General features: G+C 36.6%; 1 protein-coding gene across 9 annotated transcripts in view; it reads left to right on the top strand.

Moving 5' to 3' along the window:
- ARID1B (AT-rich interaction domain 1B) overlaps positions 1-23,136 on the top strand; it is a 405,593-nt gene that overhangs the window by 149,765 nt on the left and 232,692 nt on the right. The gene's annotated exons all lie outside the window — the stretch shown is intronic.

Here is a 23,136-nt window from a genome sequence, read left to right as displayed (position 1 = left end):
GACACTGTTATTGCTTAATCTCTATTAAGAAGTCGTATTTAAGACAGGAACTCAGACTAGCCATGATTTTAATTTGAATCTCAAACATGTTTACATTAAGTAAGATTTATTATGTTACTTCTAAACATCTGAGAACCGGCATTTGTAAAGAATGTTATACATGACATTTGGCACATACCATACCCATTTTTAAGTTATATGTAGCTGTAGAGTAGAAGGTAAGTGATGGCTACAGGATGTGTAATATCTCTGAATCTGATGCACATGTATTTGAAACCCTAATTTTTACAGTTTTTATTTCTATGGTGGGAAATGGGTAAAATTTACTGTGGTCATTTTTTAGTCACATTGGAATATTTATTATCTAGTTATTTGGTTTTTGAAGGAATGAAAAAGGTAATGGACTCTGTGTTCTAAGCTGTAAGCATTTTTCTTCAGCAGATAATTCACAGCTTGGTGAGCATGGTGTGTGTGTGTGTGTGTGTGTGTGTGCGCGCGTGCGCACACCTGCATCTGCAAATGCACGTGAATGCTGTTGATAAATGGAACATTTGCTGAACATTTGGAAATTGACTTGTGGTTTTAGGAAATTTAAATTGACTCATGGGAAGGTGGGCAGTGGTTGACAGTGAATTCTACTTTTTTACCACAGGATTTTTAGTGTTTTAGGTAAGCCCAACTTTTTAGGTTTGTCATTGGCTGGTGATGTGTACTGTTTTACAGGTTGGAGAATTTGTTATAGATTGATACCAATTTTCTACATAGCTATAAGAATAGTTTGCAGCATACTGCTTTCTTCATATCCATTTGAACTTCTCTGTCACCTACTAGGCTGTGCTTCTTTTCATTGCTCTGCTTTGGAATCAATGGTTGACGTTCAGCTAACTGTACAGCATAATTGTGGGGGAATGAAGTGTGGTAGTCCCAGAAAACTGAAGAGTTCTGCTTTGGGATGGTGCAAAGTTGATTACTGGAAAAGGAGCTCAGAGTATTTTAGGAAGTGAACCAATATATTCTTCAACAGTTTAAGTCTTTTGGATTGTTCTATTTGTATACATATAATGGCTAACTTTCTTCTTTAATGTTTATCTTACTTCCTTCCCTAGGGGATTTAAGGTTGCTCATAATATAAATTTTCTTACGAAGCTATTAAAAAAAGAAACGCCCTAATTGGTGGTTTCTTTTTGTTTTTGTAACTCACAGATAAATAGCATGCTGATTTTAATTTGAATTTCAAACATGTTTACATTAAGTAAGATTTATTATGTTACTTCTAAACATTTGAGAACCGGCATTTGTAAAGAATGTTATACATGACATTTGGCGCATACCATACCCATATACTCAATAACATTTCAATAATCTTTTTTTAGAGAGGAAGGTTTCCAGGTTTTATGCTGAGTACATAGAAGCATCAGTTACTGAATAAAGGACAAATTGTAGATTGGTTGGTTGTACCTACCTAAACCTCCTGCCCCCAATCTGTTAAGATGAAAATTGGCCTTGTTTAAATAAATTTTAGTGCTCCACTTTTCTTTCAACAGGTTTTGTTTGTGTAGAAAGTTTTTCTGTATAGAGTTTACAAATATATTTTTATTTATATAGACACTGCATCAATATGTTATATAAAACAAAGGTAATTACAGTTTTGGGGAGAGATTTGTTGGTATTCTGTATGGCTCTAATGTGTATTTTTACTCTAACTTGGATAAATTGATTCTATTAGTACCATGAAACTGTATTTGTTATCACATCTGAATTTATTAGGTCTTTCGTAGATTTCTGCTGTGTTTTTTCCTTTTCAAGTGTTAGTGATACAAATTTTGTCTTTTTACTTAAGGTTAAAGGCAATCCATCATATTTGTAATCTCTTGTTTTGTAATTTTGAACCAAGGAAATTGTGGGTCTTATCTGTACGTTTAAAAATATGTGGTAAAAATGATTCTAATGTATAATCAAGTCTTTATCCATTATGTATGTGACTATAAGAAGGAAACTTCTTAAGTGGTTGTTTCTTAATTTTTTGCTTAAGTTGAGTTAGATTGATAGAGTTTGTAATGTTTTTCTGCATGTGGGGGATTTTCTGTAGTGTATTTTTGTTATACAGTTAACTTTCCATTACAAGAAATCAAGGCATTTTCTTATGCTAGATCTAGAATTTGATTCTCTCAGCAAGTTGTCCTCTCACCATTGTTTAAATTGGTATTTGTCTATATTTGCATTTCATTAAGTTCTTGGTGATCTTCAGTAGCTAATGCAGTTGTGTTTTCCATCTGACCGAGCTCTTCAGGTCATCCACATAAAGCCAATGACTGATAACTTAATATTTGTCGTCTTGTTGTCTTGGTGCCATGACCAGTAATATTTACTTTTCATTTAATGCACTCAGACCTAAGCTCAGAACAAATCTTCCTTAATAATGTCTACTGCTTTCTATACCTCTTAATCATATAGCCTTCTCCCTGTTGAGGTTCATTAGCTTACATATCTTGGTGTTACCATTACTAACAAATCTTAGCATATAGCATGTGATATAAAAATTAGCTTGAAGAACTGACTCTGTCTCCTTGGACTATTATCACTTAAAATTTGAGCACTTCTATAGTTTTTTTCTATCTCTAATATTGATTTGAAGTGAAGCCATCGTTAAGTAAAATATACAGTGGAAGGTCTAAACAAATGCTATAGCTTATCAACTCCTTTATTTTATAAACATTGAGTATATCTCAGTTTACACTCTAACCCCCAAAATATGATTTAATACATTTTTTGTTGAGTCTTTTTTAACTTTTTCATCTCTTATGGCATTTACTAGTCATCCTTTTATTGCAGTTACTTTTATAGTTGTCTTGCCTCTCCCTCTCACCCTCAACAGACTAGGATCTTTTCACAGTATTTATTATGTTTTATTCAGTAAGTATTTTCCTAATAGAACTTATGTAAGAATTTTTAAGTACATTCTTCCCCTAGTTGCAGAACTTTCTTTTAATTGCTTACAGGATCTTTTCCAAGGTATTGAATGGACATCAGGAGAGCCTATGTTCTCCATATGCTACTGATACTAAAGGATCATATGAATGTGGTATCTGTATTGGCAGGGTGGTTTTATTCTTAAACCTATTTTCTTTTATTATAAAATGACATTTGAGTTTTACTTTGGTAACCTTAAGCTTCAAGAGAAGAAAAAGTGGGCACTTTTGTATAATCAATCTAAAAGTAGTGTGAAACATTCTTTTCTTAGTAATGTATATTTTTTAAGAAAAATATTTATTTATTTAGGCTGCGCTGGGTCTTAGTTGTGGCACGCAGGATCTTCACGGTGGCATGCGGGATCTTTTAGTTGCGGCATGCGTGCTCATAGTTGTGGCACGCGTGCGGGATCTAGTTTCGCAACCAGGGGTCAAACCTGGGCCCCCTGTATTGGGAGCACAGAGTCTTATGCGCTGGACCACCATAATGTATATTTTTAATTGTAAAAGTAAATAAATTGACAAACAGTAGTCATGATTTCAGTGAATACAGTAAATACATGTTTATACATATTATAAACATGTATAAAAAAGTAAACCAGGGGCTTCCCTGGTGGCGCAGTGGTTGAGAATCTGCCTGCCAGTGCAGGGGACACGGGTTCGAGCCCTGGTCTGGGAAGATCCCCACATGCCGCGGAGCAACTAGGCCCGTGAGCCACAATTACTGAGCCTGCGCGTCTGGAGCCTGTGCTCTGCAACAAGAGAGGCCGCGATAGTGAGAGGCCCGCGCACTGTGATGAAGAGTGGCCCCCACTTGCCGCGACTAGAGAAAGCCCTCGCACAGAAACGAAGACCCAACACAGCCATAAATAAATAAATAAAATAAAACAAACAAACAAACAAAAAACAAAACAAAACAAAAAAAAGTAAACCAAAAAAGGTTTTGAATTTTTATTTTCCTTGTTCTAAGCAAATAGTGCTTTCTCCTCCAGGGATCTGAAGAGTTGCTGATACTCCTCAGTTTAGAAATAACTTATTTGTTTTTTTCTTCAGAGAGACCTGCCACCGGTTTGTATTTCAGATAGCAGGTCCATTATTCTGTTTACCTAAGATACAGAGTATGATCAGTCATATTCTAAAGGCCTTTGCGAAGGCCCATCAGGTCATTAAAAACCTCTTTCTGACCCTTTCTTTCTTAAATAGGAAACATTTAAAGAGGTTGACATGAAAAGGGTTTGATCTGTCCAAGTTTAGTAAAAACCCTAAATGTCCTGTGGAATAGTGTTTATGGCACTTTTGTTGAGTTTGCAATTAGAAGGAAGTATTGAGGTTTAGATAAAACGTATTCTTTTTCCCCTTTGTGAAAGGAAGGAGGTAGTATATGCTGGTTGTTCTTTGAAATAGAGGGTGTTAAACAGGATATTGGAAGCCTGAAAGAGAATGGTTGAGAAACTGTTACTACCAAGAATATTCTTTGGGGGTTAGGTATTAGCAACAGAGCATGCAATGATTTCCCTTTACTGAAAAAGAATACTTCTGTGTGTGTGTTTGTTTTATTAATCTTTAATGACACATGTTGGGTTAGGGGTAAATGGTCATGTACTTTGGAAGCATGTATGAAAAATGATATGTTAATAGGGACATTTTAAGTGTGTGGATTTGATAATATAGTTCCTATGAACAGTTAGAAACTATTGGAAAAGCTAGGTGGAGCAGTTTTTAACTGGGTTTTGCATTTACCAAGTTCTCAAGCCATCTAAGAATACAAATTGTTAAGATGATCTTAACCTGTTAGTTGCCAGGTTTTTGCAAAAGTTAAAATCTACCAGGTAAGAATTAGATGTTTGGCTGCTGAATGAACTTTTTCCAAACTTTTAAAAATTTGTATCTTGAGCTTGAATTAAGTGGTTGTCATTAAAAGGTTAAGAGTGTAACTGTCTTCTGTTGATTGATCGTTCTCAAATCATCCTGAACATTTACAAAATTCTAAGTTAATAAAAGAGAACTTTAATCTGTTGTCCCCTTCTCTCAGTGTTCAAGCGGTGATAATCCCCGTGTGCAGCTGAAGACATCAGCTGTCTGTTATCAGTGTTTCCTAAATGTTATTAGGGTATGTTGAGTCTTGAAGTCATGGAAGTCTTAAAAAGTGGGCACGCGGTGAATGGAGCGGGAGGTTCTCTGAAGGATGTGCCTTGTCAGCGAGAGCATCTGCAGACACAGTTACCCATTTGCATAATTTTGAAACTGAAGGTACAGACACACTTCGATATCTTGGAGAAGTGTTAAATGGAGCGTACAACATTCCGTTTCTTACCTAGGATTTACCGTAATTTGCAAATGTAATTTTAGTCTCTGGTCTATTCTATATGGAGACGACAGTTCTTTTTGGATTCAGTTTGAGAGAAATATGAAAAGACCTTACTTGAAAGTCCTAATTTAGGAAAAGTGATAGTGACTCTGGCAGGTGTTTATTTTCCAACATGGATTATTTCTTTAAGATGTGATAGTCTGTAATTTTATCCCCCAGAGTATTTTTGTGATATTTTGAAAATAGAGGAAATACTTGAACCTTGAGCAAGGTAAGAAGTCGTAGGAAGTGGAAAGGTATGTTTCTCCCTCTTCCAAAACAATCTTCCACTTAAATGTTTGTTCTGTAAATGAATGTTCACTAAAACCTTACCAGTTTGGATTTCTTCCATGTTACAGCAGGCTAAATATATGGAAAGCTTGAATAAATTAATATTTAAAAAGAACTATAGTTTGTTTTTAAATAACTGAAATGTTTGTGTGCAAAGTGTTTCTAAATTGAGATCTTTCAGTCCTTTTGAAATAAATGGATAATTCTAAATTCATTATAGCTGAGATATTTGCTTAGTGGTGATGCATTATTTTCAAAAATTCATTTAATTTTTAAAAACACATTTTAACTAAGCATACCTCCTGCAGACCTTTTTACATAATATTCTGAAGCTTTCCATTTAAAATATGGGGGAAATGAATTTTAACCCATTTTATGGGACTGTCAATTCCAAAAAAAAATAATGAAGGAGTACTATAAAAAATAGACACTAGATAAAATTGGAGATGAAGAGAGGCTGAAACATAACTGATTTTCAGGATATTGGTTTTGATAATAGAAGGATAACTATGATCTGTAGTTGATAAATGAGGCTCATTAAGTAAGCGATGACAAATGCAGATATTCCTGGCTAATAGGAAAGTCAGCATACAAATTTTGCTGTAGCAAACGGGAGACTGGAAGGTTTTGACCAGCCTTTCGGCTCTTCAGATGACCGGTGTGAGGCCACGGAGCCTCCTGTGTGGCCTCCCAGGCTGGGGTGCACGTAACTCTCAGGTCTGAATGCAAATAGCCGCAGAACCATGCCTGGACATAAGCCTCTTTTACCAGAGGGGCCGTCTCTGAGCGCAAGGGGGTGCGCAGCAGTGCTGGGCTTTAGTACAAACCACAAAGAGCAGTGTGTGTGAGGGATTCTCACACGTGGGCATGGGGGCTCCAGTAGGACAGTTATCAGCGGCATAGCTCCTTCGAGTTTTAATTTTAATTTTTTATGCTAGAACGAAAAAACGAGTGATGTTCAAGAGGTGCCTTTTCATATTCTAACCTGCCGTTTCTATTTCTACAAATGACAGTTCTTGGCATGTTGAGCCAGAAAGCCTTCTCCTTTTCTTCCTAGTGCTTGTCCTATTCACCGGTATCTAGAAGGGGTAGCGAGCTTCCTCCCGATTATACAGGCATGGCCATTGTAAGACGTTGAGTTGAATGCATTTTACTTTATTACATTAGCCAAGTTAGCTGGGAAGTAAATTTTAGTTTGCAGATTTCCACTTTGTATGTAACTGAAGGCACACATCTGTAGTATGTTGCAAGAGATATATAACCAACAGGAGCTCATAGTAGCATTTGTGGACTGGTTAATTGCTTTTATTTTTCTTTTGAACTGGAAGGAACTATTTTGAATATTAACTGTCAGTTTAGGAGAGGAAATAAATACATGTAGAGAAGGTTCTTACCTGAGAGCAAAAATTTCTATTTTTCCTTCACAATGTAAAATTTTAGAGGTGTCTCTCTCTTTCTCATCTTTTTTCTTTGCCTTTGCTAAATTGTAAAATAACTGAATGGTCTTGTTTTCCTTTGTTTGGGTCAAGAAATTTTAGCTGAAAATTGTTACTGTGTGAAAGAAGATTATTGACTCAACAAGCCTTCAATTTTCCGTGAATAACACTCCCACCCCCTAGCTTCAGGAACATGCCGTGCATGCATTCTATTTTAAAATACAGACTGTAATTTAAAACAGGCAGTTTGATGCCCCACTGAACTTTGTTTAAGCCTGGAATAAAAGAGGGGAAAAAAGCTTTAAGCCACAAAAAAGTGACTAAGCTTTCTCAACCACTTTTCCTCATAATGCATTCTATTAAAAAAAAAAGTTTCCAGGTACTATTGTTGTCTCTTCCCATACGACCTGCATTTTATCCAATGTTAGATTGTGGTGTGTGCGTTTTTTCCCTTTATTTCATTACCGGGCTGTCACTGACTTTTTAAAGCGTTCAGAGTGGTGTTCGTTTGCAGTGGGATCTGCGTGCTGTGTGCCTCTGTGCATGTTGTCCACATTCAGCGTGTGTGAGAACATTAATTCTAAAGTTAAACCCATAGTTTTTAGTATTCACTTATTGATAGCTAATTTTCTAGAGTTCTCTTGTTTTAAATAGTACCTGATTATTAGACTGGACTTATATAAATAGTTAACTATAACATTTTTTACTATCAGATCATTATAAAAATGATTCATTAGAAGCATTTTATATCACTTGCCTTTTTCTCCCCCTTCTCACAGAAATGAAAGTGAACAGCTTATAATGACTTGTATGGAAGGAATGATGACTTTGTTTTGATAAAATGATATATATTGACCTGGAGACCTGTTGTAATGATGATGGTGTATGGCAGGCAGGACTAAGTCTCAGCCAAGGTTCTGGTCTTGAGCAATTCATGTCAGTTCTCAGGACGTGTGTGTCCTTGTCTGAAAAATGAATGTTAGAGCATGTTCCGACTCCTAGATTTTACGTTAAAGGCTTTCTTTGTTAATGTATAAGAAAAGCACTGATAAAATGAACTCTTTGCTTTCAGGAAGAGGTTGAATGAGAGAAGTGCAGCCATCTTGAAATCTTCAGTAACGGCTTGTGTATGCCCTTGGTGGCCCCTCTCCCATATTCTTAGGAGCCATTTGCTTTTGAACATATTTAAGGATTTGGGGTTGCCTAATTGAGTGCCTAGCCTTATTCTTTAGGTCATGCGGGAGCCGTGGGCCTTCTTGTGGACTCCGTCTCTAACATCTCAGGGATTGCAGAGGTTCCCCTCTCTCCCCATGTGATCAGTTTGGGAGTCTGATGTATATGAGTCAGGGAAGTCTGGGGAGAAGAAAAGTCCATGTGAGAACTTGAAAAGTACATATTCCAGGTATCTTTATGACCTCCTGCTAAAGCGGGGGGTAGAAAAGACAAACAAATAAGGAAGCTGCAGGACAATGAAATCTTGTCTTTGTAATGCACAGTCTAATGCCTTTTCCTACTGGACCAGTGGGAACCCAGCAGGGACAGTTTTCTGAACCAAGATGATCAGGTGTGAGTGGATTTTAATGTCATGCTGGTGGAAGGAAGGCCCTGATGGTCTATACCTGAGATCTCTATTTACTTCTGACACTCCAGGTTTACATTTGTATATTGTAAAGTAATTGAGTAATAACTCTTTGCTTTTTAAACTGAAATTTACCACCAGTGGAAATATTAGCAACCCAGGGACATAAAAACCACCATTTCTTTTTAATGAACCTAAACCAGTTTTAATGCCCCCTGCATTTCTACAGTTTGTTTCTGTGTGCCTTTTGTTTTAAGTCGTTGGAGCTCGCTGTCTTGATTTGGGTAGGATGCTATGTGACAAGTCTTACTTTTACTTGTTATTTTACTTCTCTCACTATCAAAGCACAAAATGGTGTTCATTGAGGCGGTGGCATAGACTATACCTGATCCACAGGTAAATGACTTCTCTCAAAGTAGGCCAGAATGAGTGAACCTGGAGGCCACTGAGTGACAGGACAGTACAGCAGCCTCCTGCCCCCATCTGAAACCTGCCCTGATACCGATACTCTTTCTTCTTTTCCAGAGTTTTCTAATGTAAGTAGGGATCTTCATTAGTCTTTATTTTCCCCGTGGGTTTGGGTGGTTGAGTGCAGTGAGCCACTTAGTACCTTCTGACACTAAAAATATGTGGTTGGTCTTTTGTAAGTATCTGTATCTGGAGAAAATTTGGCTTCAAAATAATAATATATTCATTATATATATAATAATTTATTTGGTACCATTATAAAATGTCTTGTTTTCTATAAATAAAATTTTCAGTTAATTGATACTAGAAACTGCTAGTAAAAGAGGAATAAATATGCCCAGAGTACGATTTTTAGTGAATATCCTAGGTAAAGTACATGAACTCTAAAGACAGGACTTCCTGACATCTGTTTTGCCTGCTCAAAGCCACGTCCCACCCCATTCTTCTATTTTTGAACGTCTGGGACTTTTAGGTTACCAAGACAAGTGAATTGTACCATGCCTTTTAGTTCTGAAAAGCTTTCATTTTTCAAAATGCCTTTATTACTGCTGGAGACAGGGAGACAAGTTTAGAGCTATTGTATTATCTCAATAATGAGGTTGAGTCAGATTATTAAAAAGTGATAGCAGTGAGAACACAGAGGGAGGAAGTTGTGGAAATAAAGGGAGGGATGAATGGTAGACGCTTTTAAGTTTTTAAACTAAATGACCAGGAGGTATGGTGGTGTTGGTGACAAACACAGGGAAATGGTGGTGGGGAGTTGGTTTGGGGAGAGAAGAATACCCAGAGATTTTATGAGATTAAAAGGCAAGTCCTGAATAACTGTGCTGGAATTCTAAAACTCCTAAAAGGAAGCAATTCATCTTTGCTACCAAAGCCTTATTTTTTGTATAGTTCTTTACATGAGTTAAAATATTGTCATAAATAGGAATGGATGTTAAAAGAATGATTGCATTGGCTATAACTTTACATTTCATTTAAATTCTTGGAGATGATTTGAAGAATATCATAGCAGAGTTTGTATAAACAACTCAGCAGATCATTCCCGAGAGTTTCTAACTCTAATTGGAATAAGACAAGAGTACAGTCTCAAGAAATAGAAGAAACTTCATTATTATTTTTTTCAATTGGCATTCGTGGCTGGTCTCATTTTCTTTGCTTTTAAGGTAGTGCAGTAAGTTTATATCCTAAAATGTTCCTTTCCTTGGGTAGGGACGGGTTACTTTATATTGTGATGTTTGGTTTACTTTTGAATGATTTAGACTTTGTTCTTGTTGTACCAATCTGTTTTGGAGGAACATTCCTTAGTTATCTCATAATTTCTTCTTTTCTGAAACTTACTTTGAGAATATGGGTTTGTGAGCCTAGTATACAAATTTATGTCTTGTGTGGGGGGTGTTTTTTTTTTTTTTCCTTTCTTTTAGGGTGACTGTGGGAGGGGGCAGTGAACCTAGTTTTAACGTGCTGTTTTTGAAAGATGTTCTCTTTTATTTTAGAAATGGTTTACCCCTTTGAGCACCATGCATTTCTGTGATACATTTGAATCCCAGCAGAGGAAATGGGACCTCAGGGAGATTAGCACTCTGAAGGGATACTCTTGTTTGTTTGTTTGTTTTTAAATCAAGCCCCTCCCCACTTTTTTCTTCCATTTTTAAAGCGCCGTCATTTCACTTCCTACATGCAGAGCAAAAGTTTAATATAAATGAGTTCTTAAAATGTGTGTATTTTTACGTATTTAATTTGATTCAGATTTTTAAAAATTCTGTTTCCCAGATGTGAAAATAGAGACTCAAAAATGTCAGGAAACTTGCCTCAAAGTTCAATATCAGTGGAGTTACAGTGAGTCTGTAGCTCATTCCATTATAGCAGCTGCCTGCATAGACCTGTTCCTGCATACACCTCAGTGTCCTTGTAAACTTTGGTTGTTAAACCTAAAGTCCTTCTTTTTTTTAAAAATAAAACTGTTCTACCAATTTTGATTAAAATCATGAGTGGCCTTGAATAAATATGAATGTGTTCAAATTTCCCCAAGTGTTCTTACTTTTCATAGTTACTACATTTAGGCTTTTCTGAGCTAGCATGCCTAAATGTTGATATCCTCTATAAAGGCACAAGATTTCACTTTATACAGAAAATTTCAATTACATTTAACAATCATTTATTGATTGCCTCCTTTGTTTAAAATTTTATATTAGCTGTAATAAAATAAAAACAAAATATTAATTATTTCACTAGCTTATTAGTGTTTGTTCTTTCCTATAACAATTCAGCAATAAGAGGTCAACAAGAAAACACATCTGTGTTCAGGATGCCTGTTATTTAAAATACTTTAACATATTATCTCATTTTACCTTCAGAGAACCATCTATAGAATCTGCAGAATTCATACTTTCAGCATGTGTTATTTCAAGGAAATGATTTGTCATTTTCTGGAAGTCTTAAATATTTGAAAGTATAAGAGCAGTGATGGCTATATCAAAATTATATTCACCTTTTATACAAGACATTCAAGTGGCTTTTAATCACATATTGTCAGTGCTAGTGGTTTTAGAAAAAGGGGAACACTGTTTGCCAGCACTTTTGTGATCACTTGGCTTGAGAGAGTAACGATCACGCTGGCTTTCTTGAGTGCCTTCATGAGGAATGTTATTATTTTTACTACTTTTTTCCTGACTTAATTTGCACTTTCTATTTTTATAGGGATGAAGACAAAAAAAGTTCTAGTCATCTTTGACTAGACTTTGGCCCTGTTTTGAGATATCAGATTTTGAAAAGTGTACCTAATTATGCATGTTATGGTTGACACAGCACGTTCACACTTGCCATCAATTCAGTGTGACTGCCTGGTACTTCCCTTGACCCCTTTGCATCACCAGAGATATAACACATATAAAACCTCTTGTATAGTACTTGTGACCTATGTAGGTGCTCAGTAAATGTCAATTTCTTAGCCTTTGTTTGCCCTCCTTCTGCTTTGAAATCGCATTTAGCTGCCGAGGCCTGTTAAGGTTGCTGGTCCACCAAACTTCCCTGAGTTTCAGCATCCTTTCCTATGGGTGTAGGGAACCGGAACAGGGACATTGGAGAGGCACAGAGGTTGTGGCAGCAGATGCTCGGCTAAAACTTTATCTCATCGACTCCTCTCCTGTCACTCCATTGTTGAACCCCAGTACTACTGGCCTCTTTGGACAGAGATGTTGGTGTGAACACCGCTGGGATTCTTCTGCATCCATTTTGATTTTATATTCTTCGTTTTTATTTACCACATAACAGAAGAACACCGATACGAGAAAACTATATTAACATACACTGTAATTTAAAACAATTTCCCCAATATTGTGCTGTAATTTTTGGTTTAAGTACTGCAGACTGAATTATTGGGGAAGGGCTAGGATGGGGATGAAGAGGCAAAATCCTCTAGGGTTCATCTCATGGCTAACTACTTAGGAAAAATTAGAGATGAATAGTTTAGACAATTGAAGTATATTGATAATTCAAAAATGTAATGGTGGTCACTGGTTTTATACGGTTTTTTTAAGTTAACTATAACAATATAGTTAACTAAACAGCTGCAGTGATTGGAGTTTACTTTTTCCATGCTCCTTCCAGCTTGTGGTACTATCAGTGAGTAATAAAATCACCTGAAAGAAGAGAGAGAAAAGAAAAAGAAGGCATAAGCAAAGGCATGGGTAGAAATCTACTTTGCTAGCAGTGAAGTCTGCTTTTTAAAACTCCTTATATTTCACAAAGGATTTTCAGATTTCTGAGACATAACTGTATGAACCCTAGTAGTCATCCAGGAAAAACCAGGTGTGACAGATGACACATCTTTAGTGGGTGACTGCAGGTAAAATAACAAGATATCCTTTTAGGTCAAATACATACACACACCCTATCTATCTATCTATCTATCTAGACATGCCTAAATAATTATATTGATGTAGGAAATAATACCTTTTTGAATTCTGCCTTTTTTCATCTCAACTGATTTCAGTGATGTTAAATAAATATATGTTGTTGTGAGTCAGGTGGTATTTTGTAGGGGAGAAACACCCGGTTTTTTAGTGTTGCTCTTTTAGACAGTTGTATTAATTGATGTTTAAAGTATATATCCTAAATAGGGCACTTCTGCAAATGGTTAATTCATAAGTCAACTATATTTAGGCAGCAATGGAAGCTAGTGAAAAGGTACCTGGACAAATCATAGAGGAAATGAATATGACTTTACAGTTGTAAATAGATTAGATATTTTCCTTTTTCCAACATTTTATTGACTGTCTTGTCATATCCTTTGTGTATTATACTGACCATCACCAGTTTTACTTCTGAATTTACCTATAAACATTACAAACATAGTTTCTTATTAAAATATATAAAGTTTAATGTAATTAATACATTTTTTGGCCTTTGACTGAATTTTTTTATACTGTGGCATTCCAATATAAAGTATGACCCAGATACTGTATAACTTAATGGCCAAATTTAAGAATATGGATTTTTTTCATCTACAAAAGTGTTTAAAAAAAGAGCTTGGATGTCTTTCAACATGTGTCCCTATGAATTATAAATAAATTTGTTTACTTTTAAATATACCAATGGCCACTTTTAACTCAAAGAGTCCTGTTGTGACAGAAGGTTTTCATTTCCTCTGATATTTTTCTATAGAATTTATAACCTGGCTGCTTCTAAAAAGGGTTTGAGCTGACCTACAGTAAAACATTTGTATAAACTGAGACTACTCAAAGCGGAATACAAATCTTTAAAAAACGTTTTTAAAAGGTAGACACAAGCAAACCATGATAATGCAGTACCAGAAATAACGATTAAATTTAAGGCTGCATTCCTTACTATCAAGATAGGAGGGAGAAATGAGGTTATGTAATTATTAAATAATGCAAAAAACATTTATTAAAGAAGGAATATCACTTTTCCCCTATTATTTTGTAAAAGGAAATATTCTATAAAGGAACATATACTCCTGAGGAAATAATGAATAATCATGCCAAATTATGGGTTTTCTGGGTTTTTATAATGTTAAAGAAGTTTTTTCATGTTACTTGGGATGATTATCCAGGGCCTAAATTAGGCATCCTGTTACACAAATGAGTGATTGGCTATTTTTTTCTATAACTTGCTCAAATGTCACAATTATAAATTCAGCAATTTTGTCCAAATGAGTAGCTTATTGAACCATTTTCATTTCACAGTAATTTTTAAGAATAATTATTTTGCAAGCATATTATATATTGTAGGATGAAAGTCATTTAGTAAGCAAATAGTTCAGTTGTAAAGAGAGCATATTTTATCAATTTATTATTATATTTTTGTTTTGAGGAATAAATGACATTTTGTTTTGTAATTTGGCATTTTCCTGTTGTTTGTTTTCATGGGAGAAGATTGCTGATCTTTGGGTTATAAGATTTGGATTTAAGTTTAATTGGTGAGATTGGTGATGGCCTAAATTTTACAATGCAAACATTAACACTAAATGACTTAATAATTATAGCCACTCCAATTTATCTCTTGTGGCAAAATTTATGCGATTTGTTTTTCTTGTACCTCTTGGCTTGAGTACATTATAAAATTGGAGATGTGTTTTTCAGGAGAAAAAGGATAAATCCATAATCTGTCTAGTTCTTCAGAGTGTTAGTGGGGAGGAACACTAAAGGTGGTGTGATATATCTATATATCCTACCCCAAGCCCTCAGGACTAGCCATGGAAAAAACTTAGACTTAAGCTATATTTTGGTGGTTGTACCTTATGCTTTAGAGAGAGTGGGTGTGGGCCAGTGACCCAATAGGGGGTAAGGATCTTGACACCAGCCCTGATTTGAGTCCACAGCTATCTTTCCCTTTTGGCCATTCATCAACCTTTTCAGGGAAGGGGAACAGGGTGTGGCCTTCAAATCTGTTGAAAAGGGGCAGCTGTGTTGTGATCCTGTTGTTGTTAGGGAATGGGACTTTTTTGAGCCCTAAACCATACAACAGAATTTAACAAAAAGAAAATTTAACATATATTTATTCTTATAAAACAACAATAGCATTATAATATAACTACCTCTGTTCATCTGTTGGCCAGTCTAGTCATTTACAACTTCCTTCAAGTAAAAGCAAGTCCTAGTAGTTTGGTAGTTCCTCCTTGTAGAGAATCTTCAAAAAGACTTTAACTCCAGAGTTTGGTATTTCATTACCTGTAGGAAAATTACTCGCTCAGGATTTTGTGGCTCTCTCAACTATAAGGGCTTGTGCTTTTAAAAACTGTTCAGCTGCAAAATCATGAAACAACACTGTATGTCAGCTTTATTTATGGTATTTTTCTTTTTACGACACAAAAACCTGTAAATTGGCAAATTGTTTTTCAGGATTTTCCCTTCAGAGGGCTTAAAAAAATATCTTGAGTATGCTGGGATTAGATTGGGTGGCTGGGAAAAAGCTCCAAGAGTTAGGGTAGCTGTTCTCCAGTAGCTGAAGTGCACAAATCAGTTTTGCTCCCTTAGCTGGCTGCTTGTGCTTAAAACAATTTTTGACAAATGCTGGAGTTTTCACAAACGTAGGAGTAGCAGTTATGGAGGTGGTTTGCATGTCCCTTGGAACAGCCGTGCACACTTCAGTCACTCTTAATTTGAATGAGAAAGGGGATGGTAGAAGCTATTTTTATTTTCTCATGGGAGCAAGGGAAAAGGAAGGCAGAAGTCTGTACCATGTAATTTTAAAAAAGAAAAAAATCAAATTCCATTGAGATTCTTTCTTGTTTACTTTTTGTTTTACTCTTGCTGTCTCCCAGTGTGTTTGACTAATGTAAGTCTTCCCCCGGGAATATGAGAATATATGGTACAGTCCGCCTCATAACCTTCCTGGATATTTTTATAATTTATCATCAGCTGACACCGCCTGGGTAGAATATTCTTACCACTCCCTCTGGCTGCTGGAAGTCTGAAATTACATCTTTGTCTTTGAAGTCAGGCATACTGTTAGCGTTGCTATGGCGACAGGGTGGGTAATGGCGTCCACAGACAGGAGATTGGTATTTAGCGTTTAAATGCTGCTGTACACAAGGCCTTGATTTTTAGAGTGGTTACTGAACTATCCCCTTTTAGTAAATGTTTAAAAATTACATTTTTACGTGGTCTTACTAGATTAATAGTCATGGTTTATTTCATTTTAACTGCAAGGATAAAAGCATTATTCCATTAAATGGGTAGCTTTTTTTCTCTTTTGGTTTATGCATTATTAACACTGGCTTTCCTGTTTTGCTTGTAACATTTTATAGGCTTTTTCAAACATGCAGTCAGATTTGCTCTGTTGCTTCTTTATTTTTTGGACTTAACCCATTGTGGGACTGACCTTGCAAGATTTCAGAGGAGACAAAGTTCTAAGAAGGAACTAAGCTTTTAAAATATTAAAAATGAATGACATTTTTTTAAACTCTGACTATGACAGTGATAATTGATCAGTCTTTTCCTGTGAATTGCAGCAGTAACTTTATTTTAAATGTTTCTTTTGTTTCAGGTTTCTGTTTAGTCCCTCTCTTATACTATACCCTCACATAGGGATATTAAAGGAGAGACTCTTCACAGTTGTGGGGAACTGTAGGACATTTTGTAAAGGTTCTAGTGAATGTAACTTTTGAAGTCTTAATAAGTAATATTCTCTCACTTATTAAATGTGTTTGGTCTGAAACCAGCTACTTATATTTACATATGATATGTTGATTCTTGATTATTTTGTCATTAGAATAATGGTGAATCTTAAAAGTTCACATAATATATACATGTCCCTCCCTATCTGATATATGAATTGCTTCTAAAATATAATTTTGAAAGCCTTTTGCAGTGGAACTTACCACTTCATAAAGTATTTTATTTCTGGTAATTGTTAGGAAATTCATCCTTATATTAACTTGAAATGTTTTCTTGGGTTTGTATTCTACTTCTGCGTTCTTAAATCTAAATCTGTCTTCTATATCATGGCTATTCAAATATTTGAAGATAGTTTTTACTTTACCTGAGTTTTCACGAGACTAACTAGTTGCTTTAAGTATTTCACTAATTATGTGGTTTCAAGTCCCTCTACTACCATGTTCTTAACTCTTTGATAAACTTCATTTTTGTGTAAGCACCTTCAAATACAAATCCACAACTAAACTGAATACTCCAAAGTTATGGCCAGTATAGACCCAGCCTGCCACCCGCTTTATTCTGGACTGTCATGATACTAGGGGGCCAGGTTTTATAACAGCTGCATCCCATTCTGGCACTCTGATGTGAACTACTTCTAAGGCTTATGTCTCATCTATCCTGTACCTGAACCCAAGTACAGTTTTCACATTTACCCTTTCTGAATGTGGTCTTGTTTGGGTCCATTGTTCAAGCCTGCTAATGTGTGTTTGGATCCTGTTATCATCTGTTGTATTTAGTGTAATTTCTACTTTTTTTGTCATCTGTAAATTTTCTCTCATGACAGCTCTTAATATAAAGAGTTAAATAGACCAAATGCAGAACTTTTTGACATTCTGGTTTTGCCATTCATCCAAGTATAATATATCTGGAGCTGCTATATGTTGTAGGTCATACCCTACATGTTAACCATAATACTATCCTAAGAGACTTGGTCAGTGGCTAGGTGGGTATCCAGAACAATTAGGACTCTACTCCTATTACGTATGCTCTAGTACTATTTTTCAAAATTGTTGTGGATTATACATGACTTTTACAATGAAATAATACATATAAAAGCTTTATAATATTGAAAGTTATACATAATATGCTATTGAGATAATTTTATTTTCATCAATCCTAAGTTTTCTGTATGAGAGAAGAAAATCTATCAATACTTTGTAGACCAGTTAATATTGCTGCATCCGATTATATGCATTGGCTTCTTCTGTATATCCAGGAGGAATATTCAAGATAAACATGAAGAAAAGGTAGAACAACCTGTGTTCATCCCCAGAAGGGCCTAGAAACAGATCCCTGAATGTCATGCGTCCAAGGCAGAAGATAGTCTCCCTGGTCTTGGGACCTTAGAAATGAAGCCGTCCCATTTGAGGGGCCTAAGATTTCAGGTAATGAGACACAGAAGCCATGGCCTATCCCGTCAGGATGGTTACTGGAGAGAGCAGGTAGCGGATGCAAGGGCCTCCTCTACTTCTTCCATATTTCTTCATATTCAGCTGTGTTATCTGACACATGCCTCAAGCTTTACTTTTCATCCACAGCTGTCCAGGACTGAGGGGGTTCTGGGTACTAGGGAAGTTGTACTAGGGAAGTTAAAACTGGTGTAGCCTTTTCCAAGCATCCAAACCTTGGGGAAGACATGCACTGAGAGCCTGGTATTGGGGAAGAGACCAGGGCACCCACTTCTGTAGTACAGGGGGCTTTGCCTCCTTGCTCACCACTGCCTGTGCAAGGGGAGAGGGAAGGGTGAGCCTAGCGGGTGAGTAACAAAAAAAGACGTTCATTTTTGAATGTGTCCCAGGCCCTTTCATGTATTCGTGGAGGGTAGGTACACAGTTTCTGCTTAGACTTGTAATAAGCCATCTGCTGCCTCCCCAACTCACACCCACACCTTCTGTCTCTGCCGAAGCCAGTGCTCAAATTCTAGAGATAGGCACCTGGGAGGCAGAACGCTTACAAATGAAAAGTCTGACAGTAAGTTTCATAGGCTGGAAAACAAAAGTTGCTCCGGACCAGTGCTGGTTCGCTGGTGGGAAGTGATCCTCTGGAGGTGGTCTCTCGGGGCAGCGTTCTCTCCTCCATCATTCAGTAGGCACGGTATGACTGGTGACCATTTAAGCTTCTCCAATTGACGGGCAGTTTTGGCTTGAATTTGGGGTGAGGCATGGGCAGATTCTCACTCCACTGAAACTCTTGATGAGATTTTCATTAAATGAATCTCCCCCAAAAGGAAAAGTGTGAGTGAGTTTTGGGTCTGAATATTGCCCTCTTTACAGCATTTGTAGCAGAAAGTTATAAGAACTTTTAGGTATTCGAGATCAGCACTGTCCAATAGAACTTTCTGCAGTGTTGGAAATATTCCGTACCTGTGCTGTCCAATAAGTTAGCCACTAGCCATATGTTGCTATGCGGCACTTGAAATACGGCTAGTGTGAGTAATTGAATTTTAAATTTTAATTAAATTTAAATAACCACACGTGGCTAATAGCTACCGTATTAGGCAGAGCAGTTTTAGATTATGGATGCTGTGTTGTCATGTTTTTACTACAAAGTGGATTTTGATGAAAATAACAATGTGTTTATTTACATTAAGCCTTTCAGGTTCTTGGCATATAAATCATTGATGTGCAGTGCATTCCGAACTAGCATTTAAACTTAACTCATTCATACATGTGTATAGATCACAGGTGTGTGTGTGTGTGTGTGTGTGTGTGTATATAATATAAATATATAAATGTATATATATTTTAGATGTAGAGTTTATCTGTTGCATGGTTTTGGCATATAGGTTGAAAATCAAGATTTCAGGAGTAAGGACAATTGGACATTAGTGAATGAATGCTGTGCACTTGAGTACTGTTTTAGAAGTTAGAAAGCTGAAGTGCCTGCATGTCTTTCGACTTGCCTGTTTCTCTGAGTTTTCAATTATCTGTATGTACTGGAAATAGTTATTACAGAGGTGGTTACATTAAGGATGTTTTCTGGGTACCCCCTCCTCCCTCCCACATACACACCAGTATCAAGGTTAGCTTCGGCTGTGAGGAGTCTGGGCCCCTAGGCACAGACTTTAGGTCGAGCAGTGGTGTGACGCACGGGGAGCGGAGCGTATCACGTGGAGTTCCAGGATTCTGGTTGCCCGCACGCACCACTGTGCGGGTCTGAGCTGGGATGTGGAGTGTAAAATATCTTACGGCCTATCACTGGGCATCTTTCTCATAACTTGGATGTCATGTGTGACACATAGGTTAGGGTTGAGCCTGTGGTGTTGTAAATAATTTCCCTTGAATGTGTACAGATAGTGTCTACTGATACTTAGGATTGTTTTCCTTCTGTTTAATTGTAAAGGGCAATGAGGTGTTTTCTTCCATGAGTCTCGGATAATTTTATATTTAGAGCATGAGAGTAGGTGACAACTTCAGGGCAGGATAGGAAATGTTCAGACTCTTGACTTTTTAAATCTAATTTCCTCATTTGCCAGGTGATGATGGAGATGATGATGCCAGTGAAACCTGGATGTCGAGCCCATATCACAGCCGCTTCCAAGTCCCCCAAACAGCTGGATTTTTGTATCTGTTAGAGAATTTGTGTGTAACAATGCCTTCGCCTTAGATTTAAAAGCAGTTACTTCATTCCCTTTTTAAGTGCTCTGCATGTTTAGAACTTTCATAAAAATTATATTCCACATTCAAAATAATGTAGTTCAGTAGTTTGAATAATACGTTCCAGGATTTCCAATTCACTTGTCACCGCCTTCAGAATTCAACTTTTGCTTGTTGTCTGCGTTCATTTCACTAAACACTGCATTTTAGCAGTCATGGCACAGTCAATGTGATGTGTCTTTTTCCTGATATCAAAGGGTTAAATATCGACTTTTTTTTTTCATCGTCGTTATCTGACACCTGGGAGCATCTTTTTAATTTTAAACTGTTTACCTCCCCCCACCCTCCACCAAGAGGAGGAAAACACCAGGAATGAATAATAATAATTTCTCAATATTTGTTTGATTCTGCGGCGTACTGTACGCTTCAGCATCAAAAGTCGATGGATGGGTTATTATTGCTAGTTGTTCTTACTCATTCAGTCTATAAACCTAATTTGTTTTATTTATGATGGGAGAAGGGGAATTTATGAATTCATTTTACTAAGCAATTCTTGAGTCTTTGTAGTATGCCATTATGATGGATACATTCCTGTTTTGAAGAAAAATGAAGAAATACAGAGTCCCTGAGATTACGAAGCACCTTTCGGCAAGCATGTTTTGTTGTGATATACGTACATTTACCCATCTTGTTGTGGGGTATTTAAATGTTCTCCAGATGTCTTCAGTATTTCTTTTGAATAATCAGTATTTTTTATTACAGTTTGGATTTCTCTTTCCTGTTTTGACAAATAATAGTTCTCTCTCCCCCCGCCCCCGCCTTTTGGAAAAGTCAGTAATCTGGGTAATTTCTATTAAGGAAGCTCTATTAAAACCAAGGAGCGATTGCAGTCCAATTAATGAAGCAAAGCACGAAAGAAGATGAGAACAGGAGCGATAGGGAGATAGTTCACTAATGAAGCAAAGTACTTTGAAAGGTAAGGAAAAATAAAGAAGCCCCCTTGCCTTTCTTCCAGCCTGGTTGTTATCTGGAATTTTTACTTAGATAAAATCATAAACTACTTATATGTGCCTCAAACTAAACACAAAACCCCAAACACAGTTTAATTATCAAATTTTTGTTAATAAGGTTATGGGAAGGTTATTAAACAAGTCTGTGAGACTTGCATAGGAAAGATGCTCTGCAAAAATGGAATTCTTTCTTCTATTAATAAGAATACTTGGCTTGTGTTCTTTTTTAATGGTTGAGTGTAATATTCTGCTTTTTTAGTCTAGTCTGTGAAGGGTGAAAGCAAGAAAATGACCATTACTTCACTCTGCTGGAAAGGTCTTACCTAATTTGAGTTGTTTGTTGTTACAGTGTGTAGGGTTTCATTCTTAAAACCTCTTCAAAGAGTGGATGTATATTGTCTTATTATCAAGACATTTTCAATAAAATTTTATCAATTTACTGAAATTTTACAAGTCTTTCAAAAGAAACTAACAGTTGTAGAGTTGAGTTGTTGACTACATTGTCTGAGTCAGTCCTTTTAAATATATCATCAGTTTTTTTTTTTCCTTTTTTTGTTTGTTTGTTTATTTATTTATTTATGGCTGTGTTGGGTCTTCGTTTCTGTGTGAGGGCTTTCTCCAGTTGCGGCAAGTGGGGGCCATTCTTCATCGCGGTGCGCGGGCCTCTCACTATCGCGGCCTCTCTTGTTGCGGAGCACAGGCTCCAGACACGCAGGCTCAGTGATTAAGGCTCATGGGCCCAGTTGCTCCGCGGCATGTGGGATCTTCCCAGACCAGGGCTCGAACCCGTGTCCCCTGCATTGGCAGGCAGATTCTCAACCCCTGCGCCACCAGGGAAGCCCTATCATCAGTTTTAAAAATATGGATCCTTCCTCACGTTCCCCCAGTAAATAAATAATATTTAAAGCTTTAGATTTCTCCTGCTGTAGTTTTCTTTGTAAATAGTTTAGTTGGGTGAAATCTGTCAGAGCACTGCTCAAAGTGAGAAGTGATTCAACGGATATATGTGAGGCATTTGGCTATTAAGGTTTTGTTTCTGCTGAGAAAGCACCAAGGTATGAGTTTAGAATGGGGGTGGGGAGAGTGTGAATAATGCTTTCTGCTTGTGATAGCTCTTTGTTGATCTAAAGGGCATTTAAAGAGAGCTAGGTCACTCTAGTTGTTAGAAGAGCATTTTGTTTTCTCAGATCAGGATGGAAACAGTCTACCTTTTGAATGAGTTGGAATTGCATCGACTTCCTTGCCCCCACCCGGGCCCTTCTTTAATGTGTTACTGGCACGTGAGAAGTCTGCACACCACGCCTCTTTCTCTGGTTTGCTCTGTGGCTGCCCACATTTCCCGGTTAAATTTTCATTCAGAATTGTCTTTGAAGATCATCCGCTTCTTGATTTAACCGAGAACATTATGTTCGTCTTAAACTACTGTTGAGATTTTTTTAAAAGCCGTGTTTCATTTAACTTTACAATTCCTAAATTTCTTTGCTTAAAAATAAAACAGTAATTTTTGTTTCCTGATGGAGGAGTTGGGCCTTCTACATGTGTGATGTGGCATTTCTTTGCATGACAGATGTCCTTTATTGACTCGCTGTAAGTTCCCTGTGCATTGATAGAAGGGCATTATTGTTCTTAAAATAATTTATCCTAATTTGTAGTAAACAAAAATTTTCATTTGGTAATTATATTCAATCAGCAGGAAATAATATGCATAAACCTTGTCTTATTGACAAAATGTTGCCCTTAAAAGTACTATTTTTGTTTATG

Source organism: Balaenoptera acutorostrata, chromosome 14, assembly GCF_949987535.1.
Source record: "Balaenoptera acutorostrata chromosome 14, mBalAcu1.1, whole genome shotgun sequence".
Classification (NCBI taxonomy): Eukaryota; Metazoa; Chordata; class Mammalia; order Artiodactyla; family Balaenopteridae; genus Balaenoptera; species Balaenoptera acutorostrata.
This window is presented reverse-complemented; position numbering and strand designations above follow the sequence as displayed.